At 37.7% G+C, this 18,805-nt stretch overlaps 1 protein-coding gene across 13 annotated transcripts in view; it reads left to right on the top strand.

Moving 5' to 3' along the window:
* The window catches only part of PGBD2 (piggyBac transposable element derived 2), a 111,637-nt gene that overhangs the window by 45,520 nt on the left and 47,312 nt on the right, over positions 1-18,805 (top strand). The window lies entirely within an intron of this gene.

The following is an 18,805-nucleotide window of genomic DNA, read 5'->3' as shown; positions in this document are numbered from 1 at the left end:
GTGGCTATTAGGAATAAAACTGTTATAAATATTTGTAGACAAGTGTTTATGTAGTATGTTATCATTTCCTTGGGTAAATACTAAAAATTGGAATTTCTTCTTTGTGTCATAAATGTATATTTATACTGGTTGTACTGTTTTGCATTCCCTCCAGTGATGTATGAGAGTTCCAGTTGGTTCATATCTTTGCCAGTTTGGGTGTCGTTAGTCTTCAATTTTAGTCATTCTAGGATGTGCAAAGGGGAGTCTCATGGTTTTAATTTTCATTTCCCTGATGAATAACGATGAGAGTCTTTTCTTGTGCTTATTAGCTATTATAGCTTTTTGGCATAATTTCAGTTTGTCTTTTGCAGATTTTTAAAGTTAAGTAATTGGTTACATTATTGATAAGTAAATATTCTTTATATACGTTTTATATCCTGGTACTTTGTTAGATACAGTTTTATACATATTTAACTCCTATAGCTTGCCCATTCATTTCCTTAATGGTGTCTTTTGAAGAGCTGAAGTTTTAAATTTTGATTGCCTGATGTATCCATTTTTTCTTTTATACTTAGTAATTTTTGTGTTTTGTTTTGAAAGCTTTGTTTAATTCATTCATGTGAGAGAGAGAGAGAGAGAGAGACAGGCAGGCAGGCAGGCAGGCAGCAGAGACACAGGCAGAGGAAGAAGCAGGCTCCATGCAGGTAGCCAGATGTGGGACTTGATCCTGAACCCCCAGGATCACGCCCTGGGCCAAAGGCAGGCGCTGAACCTCTGAGCTACCCAGGGATCCTCCTGTGTGTGTGTGTGTGTGTGTGTGTGTGTGTGTGTGTGTGTGTTTAAATATTTTATTTATTTATTCATGAGAGACACAGGCAGAGGGAGAAGTGGGCTCCATGCAGGAAGCCCGATGTGGGACTTGACCCCGGGACTCCAGGATCACACCCTGGGCCGAAGGCAGGCGCTAAACCGCTGAGCCACCCAGGGATCCCCCTAATTTTTGTGTTCTAATAGTTCTTTGCCTACCCTAAGTTTACCAAGATTTTGTCTTTTCAGTATTTTTATAGTTTTAGTCATTGTATTTAGATCTGTAATCTATTTTGAGCGATTTTGTATAAGGGTTGAGGTTCATGTTTTCAACCATATGTTAAAGTACTGTTTATTGCAGAGAGTACTTTCCCTTATATCACTTTGGCATTTTTGTAAAAAGACATTAGTTGAACATAAATCTTTATTTTTATACTTTTCTGTTCTGTTGATCTATTCAGTAGTAAAGTGTTTTTGTATTGCTGTAGCTTTTAAAGCAAATTTTGAATTGGACAGTTTTGTTCTTTTTCAAAATTGTTTTGCTCTTTGAAGTCATTTGCAATTCTTCATAAATTTTAGAATCAGCTTGTTAATCTCTACATGAAAGTCTGCTCTGATTTTGATGAGAATTGCATTAAGTCCAGATACCACTTTGGGAAGAATGATTTAACAACATTGACTATTCCTACCTATAAACCTTTTATTTCCTGTTTATTTAGATCTTTAATTTCTCTCAACACTATTTTATCATATTAGTCTTGTACAATATTTGTGAAGCTTATATTCCAAACTATTTTATGATAATGTTGCTTAATGATATTGGTGTTTTTAAAAATATCATTTCCAACTGTTGCTAGTTGAAATACAATCAACTCTTGTATATTGATTGTATCCCATTATCTTGCTAAATTCAGTGATTAAATCTTAGTATTTTTTGTGTATTCCTTAAGATTTTCTGTGTAGACTATCCTATTGCTTACAGGTAGGTAGTTTTAACTTTTCTTTCAATTCCTAATTAACTTGTCATTTTTTCCCCTTACTGTGCTAGGTAGGACCTCCAGTACAATATTGAGTAGAAGTTTAATTTCACTATTAAATGAGAGATGGCATCCTTGCCTTATTCTTGATCTTAGGAAGATGATGTTAGTTGCTCACCATTTATATGTTAGATCTGTGAGCTTTTTACAGATGCCCATTATCAAAATTAAGATCTTTTCTATTCCTAGTCTGCTGGGTATTTTAATCGTTTTGGATGATGAATTTTGTCAAATGCATTTTCTGTATCTATTAAAATGATTGTGTGGGTTTTCTCCTTTTTTCTCTTAATGTGGTAAATTATGTTGACTTTCAGATGTTAAACTTATCTTGCATTCTGAGGATATGCTGTACTTGGTCATCTTTATGTGTATTTCTGGACTTGATTTGCTAATATTTTGAGGACTTTTTTATGTTTATGAGGAATATTGGTGATGGTTTTCTCATATCTTTATCTGATTTTAGTATCAAGGTAAAACTGGCCTCAAATGTGTAAAGTGTTCCATCTAATTTTCTGAAAGACGTTTTGTAAAATTAGTATTAGTTCTTCTTTAAACATTTGACAGAATTCAGTGAATCCATCTGTGCTTAGAGCTTTCTTTATGAGAAGGTTTTTGATTAGGGATTCAGTGTCTTGATACAGGGCAATTCAAATTTTATATTTCTTCATGAATCCAATTTTAGTATATGTGCTGCCAAAGCAAGCACTATATTTCTTCATGAATCCATTTTGGTAAATTGTTTGAAGAAAATTTTCTGTTTCATCTAATTGGTACATTTTTAGTATATGTTTGTTCACAGTATTCCCCAAACCCTTTTAATGTTTTTGGGGCCTGAGCAATGTCCCAGACCTCTTTTGTTTCTATTTGTAATGTGTATTCTTTTTCTTGCTTGCTATTATTGAGGGCTTACCAAATAACTTTTGGCTTTGTTAATTTTATTTATTGTTTGTCTCTGCTTTTTTTAAAGGTATAATTTTCTCGCTAAGCATATGTTGCTACCTCAAATAAATTGTTTTAATTAACATTCTATTAAAATATTTAAAAATTTTTCTTCTGATTTCTTTTGGTTTGCTTAGAAATGTATTAAAGATACATGGGGATTTTCTGGATAGCTTATTCCATTGTAGTAAAAAAAAAAAAAAAACAACTGTAAGACGTAAATCTTTTTTTTTCCCTTGGAGTATTTATTTATTCATTCATGAGAGACACAGAGAGACATAGGCAGAGGGAGAAGCAGGCTCCATGCAGGGAGCCCAACGTGGGACCTGATCCCAGGATCCTGGGATCACTCCCTGAGCCAAGACGTAGATCTTTCAAAGTTATTGAGACATTTTATGTCCTAACATATTGTCTATCTTGGTGACCATTTATGTGTATTTAAAAGAAATTAAATTCTATCTACAGTTGTTCCGTGTAGTATTCTGTAAATGTTAGGTGAAGTTGGTTGATAGTATTGTAAAAATGTTTATTTTATTGGTTTCGTTTTCTTTTTCTTTTTCTTTTTCTTTTTTTTTTTTTTTCGGTCTACTCGTTCTATCAGTTACAGAGAGAAGAATGTTAAAATCTTCTATCATGATTGTTGACTTACCTTTTATTTCTTTACTCCTGGTTAGTTTTTGCTACAGATATTTTGAAGCTTTATCTTATTGATTAATTGCCTGCCCTTTTTAACACTATGAAATGTTGTTTATCTCTTGTACTACTGTTTCATGAAGTCTACATTGTTTTTACATTAATACAGCTACACCAGTCTTCTTATCTCTACTTGAATGGTATATTTTTTCCATTCTTTTACTTTTAACCGTTCTATTTAAAGTAGGTCTCTTGTAGATAGTGAATAGTGGTGTCTTGCTTTTTTATCCAACCTGTAAATTTTTGCTTTTAATGGTTTAATTCATTTACATGTTAAGTAATTATTAGTATGGTCGAGTTTAAGACTACTTCTTTTTTTTTAATAATAAATTTATTTTTTATTGGTGTTCAGTTTACCAACATACAGAATAACACCCAATGCTCATCCCGTCAAGTGCCCCCCTCAGTGCCCGTCACCCATTCACCCCCACCCCCCGCCCTCCTCCCCTTCCATCACCCCTAGTTCGTTTCCCAGAGTTAGGAGTTTAAGACTACTTCTTAAAAATTTGTTTTCTCTTTCTTCCTGCTGGGCCTCTAGTATCTTTGCTTTTCTCCATCCCTTGGCAGCTGTTTTCTGTTAAGCGTCCCAAAGTCTTGCTGTGCACCTGCATGTTAGCCTTCAGCGAAGGTCTTGGAGAAGCCCTAGAGAGACTACTGGCACCCTCACTCTTTGCAGCTCTCTTCTCTCCAGTGCTTAATTTGCTTCAAGCCCCAAATTCTCTGGCTTTTTAAGCTGTTCTACTTAAGCTCTAGTTCCCTGAATTGTGGCTGAGAGATAGTCCCCAGGTAGAGAATCAAGACCTATTAGGGTTTACCTCCTGAATTTCCCTTTTTTCTTCAGGGAATCACAGTCCTCATTGCCTATTGTTCAATGCCCAAAGTTAGTTGCCTCGTATATCTATCCCCGTTACATGTAGATGTACATGGCAGGGAAACTTGTCTTGGTACTGGTTACTCTGTCCTGGTAGAAAGTTGATGTCAAATACTATTATTACATTGCATTGCACCTTTTTAATATGCTCACATGTGGGTAATTTGGTTCTTAGATCTCTAGATTTTTTTTTTTAAGATTTTATTTATTCATTCACAAGAGACACAGAGAGAGGCAGAGACACAGGCAGAGGGAGAAGCAGGCTCCTGGTGGGGAGCCCAATGTGGGACTCGATCCTGAGACTCCAGGATCACGCCCTGGGCCAGAGGCAGACACTCAACTGCTGAGCCACCCAGGTGTCCCAGATCTCTAGATTTTTGTCTGATTTTTCTTAGAGATCTCACCAAGTTAAACTATCAAGGTACTTGCATGAGCCCTACATTTCTTCCTAAAACCTTGACCCCTTTTTCAAATTTACTCCTGCATTTTCAAGTACATAGTAGACCAGTAGTCTCCAAAATGGGATATATGTGTCCCACATTACGAGGTAACATAATTTATTGAGTTGAGGGGAAAACATTAGAATTTAAGTTAAAGTACTTTGATAAGTAGATTGTCATTAATAAGCATGTCAAACGGCTGCATTTCACATATGGTATACAAAGCATTCTAAGAGTGGGGGAATTGAGGCTGCTGTAAATCTAAAAGTTACTTTGAGTTAGGAATATGTGTTCACTTGTCACCTGTAGTACCAAGGATTACATGCCTTAGGAGGTGGAATGCATATTAATCCCCATGCAGATTCCTCCTGCAGATCAAGCTTTCTCTTAAATTAAGTAGTCCCTTGTGCTGCACAACCTGTCAAACTGTACACAGCTGCCAGGGAAGTCATAGGATTTCTATACTGCAGACCCTATTGTGACACTACCCCCTCCAATCCACCCCTAGCTTGCTCGTGCATACACATACATACGTATTGTAATACAATTTACATGTTCTTGGATAAGTTGGCTTATGGGTTGTAGACTCTGTATTTAACTAAAATGACTGAAAAATTGAAGATCATGGTGGGCCATTATCAGGACCCGGACATAAAACCCTGGGATCTCAGTTCCTAGGGAATTCCCATATGGAAGCCACTCATGAAAGCACCTCAGTTTCAGCAGCCTGGAGAGTCCCTTAGTTATAGGTTGTAGGGTATGTGTAATAATTATAAAAAGTGATCCCTAACTCCAATTAATAGCATAGAGAGTTGTATTTAAGTCTGTCATCAAGGTTGGATGCTAATAGCTCCTCCCAAGTTTAGGAAAATATGGAAAGCTCCTCAGGGCTCTTCATATCTGATGACTTCTTTAGTGTTATGTAGAGGGATAGATACTTGTCATTTCCTAGCACCTGAATATGCAGTCAGTGGGAGATTAGCCGCAAGATCTCTATTCTATGGAAAGCTGTAATTATTGCTGTTCCATTGTTTTTTTATTTTATCAGGTATATGGAGTTGATGGAGTCACGATTTTCCAACCAGCCCTAAATTATTTGAATCTTTGAAGTCTCTTTTTTTTTTTTTAGCTATAATAAAGATAATACTAATTTGTAAGCTAACAGCATTAGAGTGGTAGAACTGATACTTCATAGGCTCTTTATCAGTCTTATTGTGAGGTTAACATAAGTGATTTTCTAACCAAATCTAATACGTGCCTAAAAGTTTCAAAATTACCAAAAACCCTCTTTGAAATTGACATCCTCTGAATTAATGATGAACTATGCCTTAAATGTATATTACATCTTGGACCATTAGATGATAGTGGTATGAAGCTATCATGACTAGCAAAACATTTAAAAATATTTTACCCTGATTTTGTTCTTTCAGAATGTCTTGTATATGTGATTTGTTATATACAGGGTACTCTAGTACTGTAGTATATGCACATAATATATACATAGGTGCATGTTTAAATACTTGTGTTTAAAACAACATGTGAACATAACTGTCTGCTGAATTGCCTCAGTGTTTTTCTGTGTTTACCTCACATTTCAGAAATGGTTTTCAAATCCTCTTCTAAGTTGTAAAAATACAGGATTCTTCAAAGAATTTTGTTCTAATTTCTTCTAAAACACGTTGTCCATAGGTACTCTGGTCACAATACAGTAAATTTATTTATTTTTATTTTTATTTTTAAAAGATTTTGTTTATTTACTCATGAAAGACAGAGGCGGAGACACAGGCAGAGGGAGAAGCAGGCTCTATGCAAGGAGCCTGACGTGGGACTCAATCCCGGACTCCAGGATCACACCCTGGGCTGAAGGTGGTGTTAAACCGCTGAGCCACCCCTGCTGCCCTACAATAAATTTAAAAGTGGGACTCCTGGGTGGCTCAGCGGTTTAGCGCCACCTTTGGCCCAGGGAGCCGTACTGGAGACCCGGGATCCAGTCCCATGTCAGGCCTCCCTGCATGGAGCCTGCTTCTCTGCACGGAGCCTGCTTCTCTGCATGGAGCGTGCTTCTCCATCTGCCTTTGTCTCTGCCTCTCTCTCTCCTCTCTCTCTCTCTCTCTCTGTCGGTCTCTCACAAATAAATAAAATCTTAAAAAAAAAACCAATAAATTTATTTATTTTTTTTAAATTTTTATTTATTTATGATAGTCACACAGAGAGAGAGGGAGAGAGAGGCAGAGACACAGGCAGAGGGAGAAGCACGCTCCATGCACCGGGAGCCCGACGTGGGACTCGATTCCAGGTCTCCAGGATCGCGCCCTGGGCCAAAGGCAGGCGCTAAACCGCTGCGCCACCCAGGGATCCCAAAACCCAATAAATTTAAAAGAAAAATGTCATATATAGTAATTGGGAGTTATAACTACTGGAAGATCTTTATTTTATCTTCCTTATGAATGAATAGTCTTTCTGGGATCTCTTGACTGTATTCAACATTAAGGATAACCAGGAGAAGAGCCTATAGCACATGACATTAGTATCTGCCTTTTGTACTGGTGCATGTTGATTTATGTTTCTTCTGTTTCTCATCTTCTAGACTTGACTTGTGTGTCACATGCCTTAACTTGCTTTTACTAACCTTAGCTTATTTCCCCACCCATCTTTTGGTATTAAGGCTTCCATTCCATTTCTCTGACCCTTCCGTTTTGGTGTCCTGTTGTCCTCCCTCTGTTTTTTTTTCTCTTCTACTCTAGAGATTAGAGTGAGGAGATCACCTAGGATAAGGCCTTAGGAATTCGGATATGTTATGGGTGTGTAGGATGGAAACCTAGAAAGGACACTGAGAAGAGGTAGGAGAAAACCAGGAAAATGTAGTGTCATGGAAGCCAAGCAAAGAAAGTATTAACAAAGTGGTGGTTCACAGTGTCGCATTCACGCAAGGTCAAATAAGAGAGGCCAAAAACATTTTAGTGTTAGAAACATGACAGTCGTGCAAAGCATATTTTGATGGAGAAGTAGTAGGGGAAACTCTGTTGAGGTTATACAATGGGTAGAAGTAAAGAGATGTGGATAGTTAAGACAACTCTAGAGAAATTTAAAGGAATTAGGCAGTAGTTGGAGAGAGAAATGGAGTTATTGTTTATTGCCTTTTTGTAAACGGGAAAGGCTTAAGCATGTTTGTTATATGAAAGAAGAGTTCAATCAAACGAGCTATCAAATATACCAAAGAAGGGATTTGTGAGGTGTTCTGAGAAAGCAGGATTGATTGATCCAAGGCATAGATGGAAAGATTGGTGACTTTGAATAGAAGGAGAGACATTTTGTTACGAACAGGAGAGAAGGTAAGAGTAGGTATACACACACACACACACACAGAGGGTTTGTCTACATGTGTGCAAAGTGGATTGCATTTCCCAGTAAAATGTAGTATGACTGCAGATCTTGTTGAGGCCCACTTGCTACTGGAGATCGTACATTTATAGTGATACCTGTCTGCCTTATAGTGCCACTCAGCACTCTGAAAAAGCAAAGTATTTTAGGGAGTGCTATTCAAAATGTGGTCCAGAAACTTCTAATAGGGTCTGAAATGAGATCGTTTGCCACAGGAAAGTATGAGGGAGCAGGGACAGCCTGGTTCCTGAGATTCTTAGAAATATTCAGGAAGCGAACAGAGCCCCACACTGAAAAGAAACTGCTGCAAATAAAAGTTGATGAGAGTAGGAACTTAAGGGTAAAGAGGAGAAAAGACACAGATACATGTGGGAGGGGGCACTGGAGGAGGCAGATCTCAGAAAGTATTAGGGAAGTGGTCACACTTAAGTACCTTAGGTTTGAATACTTTGTGGTAACAATATAAGAGGAAACCTTTGAACTCTGAATCTAGGAAAGCTATCTCAGTCTGTTTACAAATCTTACATAGGAAACTTAAAAGTATAGGAAAAGCCATCCAACTATAATAAGGTTTCTAGAAGGTATTGTAATTTTATGTCATTGGAAGATAGTATAAGAAAAAGGACAGTAGTCCTCTGAATAACAGATCTAAAGAAGTGAAGATAGCAGTATACTTTGTCTTAAAGCACAGATATAGGGATCCCTGGGTGGCGCAGCGGTTTGGCGCCTGCCTTTGGCTCAGGGTGCGATCCTGGAGACCTGGGATCGAGTCCCATATCGGGCTCCCGGTGCATGGAGCCTGCTTCTCCCTCTGCCTATGTCTCTGCCTCTCTCTCTCTCTGTGTGTGACTATCAAATAAATAAATTTAAAAAAAAAAAGCACAGATATAATTTCTACAAAATAATCTGGAAAAATAAAACAGTATGTTATGAAAAAACAAACTGAATTAGAAAAGTTTGTAAATGAGCTCCTATGTTATAGGAGATCATGAAAAACTGACAAGACTTGAGGAATGAATGAGAAATATTTCAGAAATGAAGATAAACCAGAAAGTTCTTGAATGAGCAGACACTCTAGAAAGTACCACAAAAGAAAGAAATGATGGAAAAAGACAAGTGAAAACAAATCAAGTAAAGAGCTGAAAGAGGGATCCCTGGGTGGCGCAGCGGTTTGGCGCCTGCCTTTGGCCCAGGGCGCGATCCTGGAGACCCGGGATCGAATCCCATATCGGGCTCCCGGTGCATGGAGCCTGCTTCTCCCTCTGCCTGTGTCTCTGCCTCTCTCTCTCTCTCTGTGACTATCATAAAATAAAAAATAAAAAAAAGCTGAAAGAAATTCATAAAGTGACAAGAAGATCTTATATGCATGTGCACATAAGTATATGGACATTAATAAAAGTGTTAATAAAAGTGCCCAGACTGACAAAAGAAACAGGAAAAAAACAAAAACAAGAAAATGCTGTTAAAAGATGAACATCTATATTATAAGGGTTCATCATGTGCTTAGGAAAATTGAAACGACAGCCACCACTGAAATGTGTTCTAGGGCTTTTAAAGAAAAAAAAAATACTTTGGGCACCTACACAAAAAGACTACATCACTTAGGTGGAAAGAATGCCAGATTATCATTAGACTCTCCAGCATTAGTACTTAAATCTGGAAGACTGGAGTAAAGATTTTTAAGATTTTTCATAGAAAAAAAATGTGAATTAAGGCACACATCCAGCCAACTGATGTTTAAGCATAAAGACCACATATAAGAACTTTAAAAGTATTGTTCCTATGAGCCCTTCCTAAGGATACTAGATTTTGTTTCATTTTATTTCTCACTTTGGTATGCTTGGTGATATATATATATATATATATATATATATATATATATATATATATATTTAGTTTTTTTTATTTTTTAAAATTTTTTACTTATTTGGGAGGAGTGTAAACATGACCCTTAGCCCCAAACATAGATTCTCTTTTTTAAAAGGTTGTTTATTTTTTAGCTTTACTGAGATAAGATTAACATACAGTAAGCTGCACATATTTAAATGTACTGTTTGATGAGTTTTGATATATGCAAGGGTAATCCCCTATAACTGCAGTATAATTAAATTAAGGGAATTTGACATTAGTACAGTGCTATTATCTAATTACATGATCTATATTCAAATTTTGTCAGTTGTCACAATGTCCTTCACAGCAGCCTTTTCACCCCCTTTGATGGTGGGGGAAATCCAGGACACAGATTGCCAGCACGTACTATGGAATAGATTTGTGGACAAGTTCCAGAGGGTGAATTTCCAGCAGATCCCACTGGTACAGCACCAAAGTGTGTGTGATGGCTGTTATCTTTTCTAACAAGGTCTGGCTATTGAGCTCTGAAGGGAAAATTCTTCCTTGGGTACTCTGTCCTAGCCTTAGCAGTAGTGGCTATTTTGTGTCATATTTATCACATCTGCTGCTGTTATATTCTTGAGCACTGTCTCAGCTTCTTACTGGCCACTCCTAGTTATCCCAGTTCCTTGAGGTAGTTAATAATTATTTCTGTCAAATATTGTTTTTTCAAACTTAATGTTTGATTTCTCTCCTTATTCGTCATTTTTGGCAAAAGTAATGCATCCCCTTCAGTGCTTTACATTAGGAAACCATGATGTCCTCCTGTCCCATTGCTGTTGTTTGGCTTTCATCACTAGTTTGAACTGCCAGATTTCTCCACTTTTCCCCCTTTGTAATTAATAACTTCCTGTGAGATATTTTGGGTCTCTGTCAGTGTTCTCTTCCCAAAAACTGTAGATAGCATCCACTGCTGATTCTTCCCTTCATCATTTATTATTGTGATGTTGCAAAATGGTGATTTTTCTGTCACTCTCAGCTTATTAGATACTGTACTGTATGAATGAGACTTTCCTTTTCCATTTATTACTGTGGGCTTGTGAAATTTTTTTATATTATAAACTATTCCTTTCATTATTTTGATAACCACATTGTTCCAATTTGGGCAGTAGGAACCCCTTCAAGTTGAAATCTTGTCCTTTGATATGCACCTATTGATTGTTGAATACTTCTCACTTTCTGGCAAACCAGATAGTTTCTAGGCTTATCTTCTACTTTTACTGTATCAGCCTTGGTTATTTCTCTAAGGAGCCCCAATTCCCTTTTTAGTGAAGTCCAACTTATCTTGTATGAATTTTTCTTTTGTTTGGTATTAAGAAATCTTTACCTAACATGTTTTCCTCTTGAAGTTTCCAAGCTTTAAGTTTTACATTTAGATCTATGATCCATTTTGAGTTAATTTTCATGTGTGATAGGAGGTATGGATCCAAGTTCATTTTACTTGTGGATATTTAATTTTTCCACCACTGCTGTTGAAAAAGCCATCCTTTCTCCTACTGCACTGCCTTTGTCAAGTATCAGTTGTCCACGTATGTCTGGGTTTATTTTTGGGCTTTCTGTTCCATCGATCAGTTTGTTATTACACCAATACCATGCTGTTGAGTCTTGATATTAATGCCAAGAGATCTTTTAGCAGGAAAACAATAGGCAGGATGTTCTGCAGGGAATTTTTTTTTCATTTTTAAATTTTAATTCCAGTATAGTTAACATACTGTGTTATATTAGTTTCAGGTGTACAATATAGTGATTCAGCGTTTCTATACATTATTCAGCACTCATCATGATAAGTATACTCTTTAATCTATCAGCTATTTCACCCACCCCCTACTCATCAGTTCTCTATAGTTGAGTCTGTTTTTTGGTTTGCCTCTTTTTTTTTCTTCATTTGTTTTCTTAAATTTCACAAGTGAAATCATACGATAATTTGTCTTCCTCTGACTTCTTTCACTTAGCATTATAACCTCCAGATCCCATCCATGTTATTGCAAATGGCAAGCTTCATTCTTTTTATGGCTGAGTAATTTTCGTGTGTGTGTGTACATGTGTACACACCACCTCTTCTTTATCCATTTGTTGATTGATGGACACTCGGGCTGCTTCTATAATTTGGCTATTGTAAATAATGCTTCAGTAAATGTAGAGTTCCATGTATCCTTTCAAATTAATGTTTTTGAGTTGTTTGGGTAAATATCCAGTAGTAGAATTACTGGATCATAGGGTAATTCTGTTTTAAAATTTTTAAACAACCTCCATACTGTGTTCCACAGTTAGCTGTTCCCACCAACAGAGCACAAATGTTCCTTTTTCCTCTATATCCTCGTCAACACTTGTGATTTTGATTTTAGCCATTCTGACAGGTGTGAAATAAGATCTTAATGTGATATTGATGTCTGTTTACCTGATGATGAGTGACATGGAGCATCTTTTCATGTGTCTATTGGCTATCTGGATGTCTTCTTTGGAGAAATGTCTGTTCATCTCTTCTGCCCATTTTTTAATTGGATTTCTTTCTTTCTTTTTTTTTTTTTTTTTTTTTTTTTAGTATTGAGTTCTTATATTTTGGATACTAACCCTGTATCAGGTATGTTGTTTACAAATATCTTCTCCCATTCCCTACATTGCCTTTCAGTTTTGTTGTTTGCTCTGATGTACACAAGCTTTTTATTATGATGTAATCTCAATAATTTATTTTTGCTTTTGTTTTCTTTGCCTCAGGAGACATACCTTAGAAAAATATTGTTGGAGTTGATGTCAGAGAAATTACTGCCTGTACTCTCTTGTAGGATTTTTTTTTTATGGTTTCCGGTCTCACATTAGGTCTTTAATCCATTTTGAGTTTATTTTTGTGTATGGTCTAAAAAGCGGGCCCGTTTTCATTCTTTTGCACATAGCTGTCTAGTTTTCCCAACACCATTTGTTGAAGAGATGGTCTTTTTTCTCACTGGTTATTCTTTCCTGCTTTGTTGAAGATTAATTAACCATATAGTTGTGGGTTAATTTCTGAGTTTTCTATTCTGTTTCATTTATCTAGGTGTCTTTTGTGTGTGTGTGTGTGCGCCAGTACCATAGTTTTATAGTTTTATGATTGCTACAGCTTCGTAATATAACTTAAGGTCTAGGGATCCCTGGGTGGCGCAGCGGTTTGGCGCCTGCCTCTGGCCCAGGGCGTGATCCTGGAGACCTGGGATCGAATCCCACGTCGGGCTCCCGGTGCATGGAGCCTGCTTCTCCCTCTGCCTATGTCTCTGCCTCTCTCTCTCTCTCTGTGTGACTATCATAAATAAATAAAAAAAAAAAAAAAAGAACTGTTTTATAACTTAAGGTCTAGAATTGTGATACCTCTAGTTTTGTTTCTTATCTTCAAGATTACTTTTGGGGTCTTTTATGGTTCCATACATAGGATTATGGATTTTAGGATTTTTTTTTTTTCTAGCTCTGTGAAAAATACTTTGGTATTTTGATAGGGATTGCATTAAATCTGTAGATTGCTTCCAAGTGTAGCCAACTGTTATATCTTAAATTTCTTTTATTTTTTTTCAAGGATTTTATTTATTTATTCATGAGCGACACACATAGAGAGGCAGAGACATGGGCACAGGGAGAAGCAGGCTCCATGCAGGTAGCCCAGTGTGGGACTCAATCCTGGGACTGGGATCATGCCCTGAGCCAAAGGGAAATGCTCAACTGCTGAGCCACCCAGGTGTCCCTCTTTTATCAGTTTTTTATAGTTTTCAGAATACAGATGTTTCACCTCTTTGGTTAAGTTTATTCTTAGGTATTATTTTTGGTGCAATTGTAAATGGAATTGTTTTCTTAATTTCACTTTTTCTGCTGTTTCATTATTAGTATATAGAAATGCAACAAATTTCTGTACATTGATTTTGTATCCTGTGACTTTACTGAATTCAGTTCTAGTATGTTTTTGGTGGAATCCTTAGGGTTTTCTGTAAGTATTATCATGTCATCTGCAAGTAGTGAAAGCTGCTTCCTCACCAGTTTGGATGCCTTTTATTTCTTTTTGTTGTCTGCTTACTGTGCCTATGACTTCCAGTATGATGTTGAATAAAAGTGGTGAGAGTGGACATCATTGTCTTTTCCTGACCTTATAGGAAAGCTCTGTTTTTCCCTATTGAGTATGATGTTCCCTATGGGTTTTTCATATAAGGCCTTAATTATGTTGAGGTATGTTCCCTCTAGACCTAGTTCGTTGAAGTTTTTTATTGAGAATGGTTGTTATACTTAGTCAAATGCTTTTTCTGAATCTGTTGAAATGATCCTTTCTCTTGGTGAGGTGGTGTATCACATTGATTTATTTGTGAATATTGAGGCATGCTTGCATCCCAGGAATAAATCCCACTTGATTGAGGTGGATTTTTTTAGGTATTGTTGGATTCCGTTTCTAGTATTTTATTGAGGATTTTTGCATCTAATCTACAGCTCTTGGCCTGTAGTTCTCTTTTTTGTGTGGTGTCTTTATCTGGTTTTACTATCCAGTGTAATGCTGGCCTCATAGAATGAATTTGAAAAATTTCCTTCCTCTTCTATTTTTTGGAACAGTTTCAGATGAATAGGTGTTAACTCTTTAAATGATTGGTAGAATTCACCCGTGAAGCCATCTGTTCCTGGACTTTTGTTTGTTGAGAGTTTTTTGATTACTGAGTCATTTTCATTGCTGGTTATCAGTCTGTTCATTTTCTGTTCTTCCTATTTCAGTTTTGGTAATTTCTGTTTCTAGGAATTGATCCATTTCTTCCAAATTGTCCAATTTGTTGGCATATAATTCCTCATAATATTCTTTTATAATTGTATTTCTATGATGTTGGTTGTTATTTCTCCTCTCCTCATTTGTGATATTTATTCTGGTTCTTTCTCTTTTCTTTTTCATAAAGCTAGATAGAGGTTGATCAATTTTATTAAGTGTTTCAAAGAATCAGTTCCTGGTTTCATTGATTGTTTATTTTCTGTTTAGATTACCTGTCCATTGATGTAAGTGGGATGATAAAGTCCCCTACTATTATGTTATTGATGAGTTTATGTTTAATGTTTTATATATTTGGGTACTCCTGTGTTAGATGCATAAATATTTATGATTTCTATATCTTCTTGTTGATTTATCCCCTTTATTATTATATAGTGCTCTTCTTTGTCTCGTTACAGTCTTTGTTAGAAAGTCTAGTTTGTCCCATATAAGTATTGCTGCTCCAGCCTTCTTTTGACATGTATTTGCATGATAATTGTTTCTCTGTCTCCTCACTTTCAATCTGGAGGTGTCTTTAGGCCTAAAATGAGTCTCTTTTAGGCAGCATAAATGGGTCTTGTTTTTTTGTTTTTTGTTTTTTATTTTTTTAATCCATTCTGTCACCTTGTGTCTTTTCCAAAAGTATTTAATTTAGAAAGAGAAAGAGTGAGTGAATGGAGAGTGGAGGAGGAACAGAGGAAGAGGGAGAGCGAAACTCAAGGGAGACTCTGCAGGCTAAGCATGGAGCCCCACATGGGGTTGGATCTCCCCCACCAGAGCCAAAACCAAGGTTCAGTTACTTAACTGACTATGCCACTAGGGTGCCCCACCCTATATCTTTTGATTGGAGTGTTTATTCCACTTACATTCAAAGTAATTATTGATAGATATGCACTTAGTGCCATTTTGTTACTTGTTTTGTGGTTGTTCCTGGAGATTTTCTCAGATCCTTTCTTCTCTTTCGTGTTCTGCTGATTTTCTTTAGTGATATATTTGGAGTTCTTTCTCTTTATTCTTTGCATGTTTGTCAGTGGTTTTTAAAAAATAGTTGCCATTAGGTTTGTGTATATAACCTTTACTCCATGCAGCAATCTGTATTAAGTTGATGGTTGTTCAAGTTTGAACCCATTTTTTTCTCCTCTCTTCCTCACATTTCAGGTATATGTTACTATATTTTATGTCCTTTTTGTGCGTGACTTCCTGGACTGATTTTTGGTTTGTTTGTTTATTTATTAATTACAGAGAGGGAGGCAGAGACATATAGGCAGAGGGAGAAGCAGGCTCCCTGTGAGGAGCCTAAAGGGGCACTCAATCCCAGGACCCTGGGATCATGACCTGAGCCAAAGGCAGATGCTCAACCACTGAGCCACCCAGGGGTCCCTCCTGGACTGATTTTTATAGAAATATTCATTGTTACTGCTTTTGTGTTTGCTGCTTTTATTCTGTCACTTTAGTGTCCCCTTCCCAAAGAATCCCCTTCAATATTTCATGTAGTGCTGGTTTAGTGGTCAGGAACTCCTTTAGTTTTTGTTTGGAGATGAATTCTTTATTTTTCCTATTCTAAATGATACCTTGCTGAATAGAGTATTCTTGGCTGTGGATTTTTCTCATTCAACAATTTGAATATATCATGCCGCTCTCTTCTGGCTTGCCAAGTTTCTGTTGAGAAATCTCCAGCTAGCCTTATGGGTCTTCCCTTGTAAGTTAAGGACCTCTTTTGTTTTGCTGTTTTTGAGATTCTTTTGTCACTATATTTTGAAAATTCAATTGCAGTATGTCTTGGAGTTGGCCTGCTATTGTTGATTTTGATGGGAGTTCTTTGTGCCTCCTGAATCTAAATGTCTGTTTCCTTCTCCAAATTAGGGAAGTTTTCAGCTATTATTTTGTCAGATATATTTTCTGCCCCCTTTTCTCTCTTCCTCTTCTGAGACTCCTGTAATATGAGTGTTACTATGTTTGATGGAGTCACTGAGTTCCCTAAATCTGTTCTCATGTTCCATAATTATTCTTCTCTTTTGTTCACCTTGAGTAATTTCCATTACTTTGTCTTCTAGGTCATTCATTTATTCTTCTACTTATTACAGCCTGCTGTTCATTGCATTAAGCATGTTTCTAACCTTGTTTATTACACTCTTTGTCTCTGATTGATTCTTTTTTTTTAACTCTTTTTATCTCTGTGGTAAGGTTCTCACTGATGCCTTCTGTTCTTTTCTTAAGCCCGTGAGTGTCCTTACGATCTTGTTTTAAATTCTCTATCAGGCATGTTGCTTATATTTATTTCATTTAGATCTCAGGCTCTGGCCTTATCTTGTTCACTTATTTGGGATAAATTCCTTTGTTCTCATACTTTGTCTAGGTCTCTGCCTCTTTTTCTGTGTTAGGAAAGTTAAGTTATGTCTCCTGCTTCTACTGAAAGTAATGGCCTTATGAGAGAGAGATCACGCAGTTCCCAAGGTCTAGTGCTTCAGAAAGTATATCTGGTGTGTACTGGATGTGGTCTGTTCTTATGTTCTGACTGCTCTGTCCTTCAGGCCTGTTGTCGGCAGAGGCTCTCCTTGCCTGCCATGGGCAGTATTTGGTCCTTGGCCCGAGTATGGTGAGTTTTAACTGGATGTGCTTTGGTCTGCTTGTGAAATGAGACCTGTTACCACCTCTACGAGAACAGAGGCCCTGCAAAACTCTGGTCAGGAGGGGTGGCGTGGGCTTTGTGCTGCTCTTCTTAGGGGGATGGGCCAGCCACCCTGGGACTGAGGGAGTTGTGACTGAGAAGGGCAGTTCTACCAGAGTGCAGGAGGTCGGTGCTTGATGTAAGCAAGTTAGGCAGCCAGTGTTGGTACTGTGTGCTGCTTTTCTACATTTGGCTCTCTGTTTATGCTGAGGAGTGGGGGGAGGGAAATGGCACCAGACAGTTCTTTTGTTCTAGAGAAGTGTCTCTGGACTCTGCCTCTTAGGGACCCTCTGAGAGGAACAAATAAACCTCCCCAGTGTGTGCCTCAGGCACTCTTAAGAACACTCCACACACACACACAAAAAAAGAACACTCCACACTGTGCTTCTGGGTGGTTTGCCTGCCTTCTCTCCAGGAGCCGCACAGTGCCCTCAGGGCTCTATCACAGACAAGCCCACTGACCTTTAAAACTCCAGGCTTTAAGCTCCGCTCGTTGCAAGAACTCATGAAATTCAGCTCTTCTTGTTTTCCAAGCCAGTGGCTTGGTGGAAATGTTCTTGTGTATTCCCTTGTGTGTGTGCCTCTCTCTCTCTCCCTGTCCTTCTTCTTCTTTTTTTTAAAAGATTTTATTTATTTATTCATGAGAGACGCAGAGAGAGAGAAAGAGGCAGAGACACAGGTAGGGGGAGAAGCAGGCTCCCTGCAGGGACCCCGATGTGGGACTCCATCCCGGGTCTCCAGGATCATGCCCTGGGCCAAAGTCGGTGCTAAACGGCTGAGCTACCCAGGCTGCCCATCTTCTCTCTTTCCCTCTTTAGTCCTCTCACCCTTCTCTGTGACCATGGCTCTCTCCCCTCTGCAGCGGCCATAATCTGTTTCTCCCCTAAGTCACATCTCCACACTTTCTACCTTCTTCAGTGTGGCGTCTTCTCTCCCTTTAGTTGTGGAGTTTGTTCTGTCAAGTCTTCAGGTCATATTCTGGGGTATTTAGGATGATTTCATAGTTATTAGCTGGGTTCATGGGACAAGGTGAACCTTGAGTCCTCATACTCCAGTGCCATCTTCCTGCTGCTTTGTGATTTTCCTTTTTTAGACTACTTTTTTTTTTTTTTTAGATTTTATTTATTCATGAGAGACAGAGAGGCAGACACATGAGCAGAGGGAGAAGCAGGCTCCCTGTGAGGAGCCCAATGTGGGACTTGATCCCAGGACTCTGGGATCACACCCTGAGCCAAAGGCAGATGCTCAACTGCTGAGCCACCCAGGCATCCCTTTTATACTACTCTTATAAGTTTTCCTCTAGAGTTATGTGAGCTTCATAAAATGAATTAGAGTGCTACCTTTTACAGTTCTCTGAAA

Source organism: Nyctereutes procyonoides, unplaced genomic scaffold, assembly GCF_905146905.1.
Source record: "Nyctereutes procyonoides isolate TBG_1078 unplaced genomic scaffold, NYPRO_anot_genome, whole genome shotgun sequence".
NCBI lineage: Eukaryota > Metazoa > Chordata > Mammalia > Carnivora > Canidae > Nyctereutes > Nyctereutes procyonoides.
This window is presented reverse-complemented; position numbering and strand designations above follow the sequence as displayed.